This window comes from Schistocerca piceifrons, chromosome 1 (assembly GCF_021461385.2).
Source record: "Schistocerca piceifrons isolate TAMUIC-IGC-003096 chromosome 1, iqSchPice1.1, whole genome shotgun sequence".
NCBI lineage: Eukaryota > Metazoa > Arthropoda > Insecta > Orthoptera > Acrididae > Schistocerca > Schistocerca piceifrons.
In genome coordinates this window covers 56,212,022-56,213,984 of record NC_060138.1, presented here as the reverse complement: position 1 = coordinate 56,213,984, position 1,963 = coordinate 56,212,022, and positions in this window count along the sequence as shown.

Below are 1,963 nucleotides of genomic sequence, written 5' to 3'. Positions count from 1 at the left end.
GTCTAGAAGAAAGTTGTTTTGCTCGGCCAAAATGACTTGAAGGTGCTTGAAAGTTAGATGAAATTTCTTTGTGTAAAATTTGCCTAGAATAAGAAACACCACGAAACTCGTCACGTCCAATAATGAACTTACTACTTGCATTTCTTATTAATCACTAAGTAAGCTTGTTGTTTCTCTCGTAGCGTAGGACCAAACAAACTTCCTTTGTGTGTAAGTCTAATATCAGAGAACCATTTCCTTTTCTCATTTTGCATTCGTTTCTTATGAGAGCAAGACGGATCGTGTAAAAGTCCATTACAGTGAAATCTGATGAGCTGGGAGAGGACAAAGTGTTTCCAGCTGAGATTAGATAACTTAATTTAGCAGATTATTTTGGAGCAGAAAAGACAGATCGGAACCGCGGAATCTAAGATTCTATGAACTTGAATTATTTTGAATTTTTAATGTGTTTGCATGACCTTTAGAAACGGGAGCAGAGTAAACTGCAATACCAGCCTTGTTAGTTCAGGACCTGACATCGAAACGTCGATAACTTGTTTCTTATGCGCAGTATCTCTACCAAGGTTTTTTTTTCAGTTTGCCTTACACTCGAGGCATTCTATGAGCTTTGATGTGCCCTGAGCCATAGAAGACAGAATGATTGTACTTTTTACGTTATCATTATTTCTAAATTAATGTTAAAGTCTTAACTATTCCTTTTGTTTATATAGTTTCAGTAATATTCTGATATCCACCTTTCAACCGAAGGAAAGCGACGTTAGCGAACCTCAGCTATGCTACTTTCGTGATAGTTGGTTAGACCGGTTGTCATGGTCTTGCTTAACAGTCTCGCACGCACTGTCATTTCCTCACTCCTACGGTTCCGTAGAAGTTGTGGTGTCACCGCCAGACACAACACTTGCTAGGTGGTAGCCTTTAAATCGGCCGCGGTCCGCTAGTATACGTCGGACCCGCGTGTCGCCACTATCAGTGATTGCAGACCGAGCGCCGCCACACGGCTGGTCTAGTCTATAGAGACTCCCTAGCACTCGCCCTGTTGTACAGCCGATTTTGCTAGCAATGGTTCACTGTCTACATACGCTCTCATTTGCCGCGACGACAGTTTAGCATAGCCTTCAGCTACGTCATTTGCTACGACCTAGCACGGTGCCATATTCAGTTACTATTCTGAACTGATAATATTGTGAATCATGTAGATGTTCATCATTAATGGATTAAAGTTAAGTATCACACTAATTGCGTCCGCCTTCTGAATTCTAATTCCTTGTCACGTTCCAGACCTCACGACAAAACAGTTTTTCCCTCCTCATGCCAGCCTGCGTGAACTAAAACGCGTGCATTTCAGCTGTTGCATGGCTGTTTATTAAAAGTTATCGTCATATCCTGCCTACGAGAGAGATTTGTCTATAGGTGTCGACGTTATTAATATAGAGCGTCACATAAAAAAGATAAATGAAAATTGTCTCCTAACAGGCGCCATTGTTGCTGGCAGGATGGCAGTTCATTGTAACTAATTTCACGATAGAGATACTGTGCTGTCGTGCGCCTTCGCCAGCTCACCCGTCAGCGCTAGAAAAACCTTCTATATCAGGTGCTGAACTAGACGCGCCTATGACAAGAGAAGATCGAGACACTCCCCAAGGGCAGGCGCCGATAACGCCTCTGGGCAGCGTGCATGTAGGCCGTCGCCGCCGACCGATCTCGCTCTCAATCTCAGTACCACAGTACGTCGCAAGGAGACTCAGCTCGCGTTGCTCCTCAATACGTTGCACTGCGTTCTAGTCTTCCACAGTGATAGTCGCCTTCTCGCACCTTAGCTAACTGTGAGGGATCGTTAGTCCTTGTATACACAGTGCGGTATGGACACGGACAAGATGAAAGAATTAGTACATGTAATTTGACTGCTGTTAGTCTCAGAACTTCAGACTGGACATCATTGAAATGAAGTACTCAATTGGTTTCT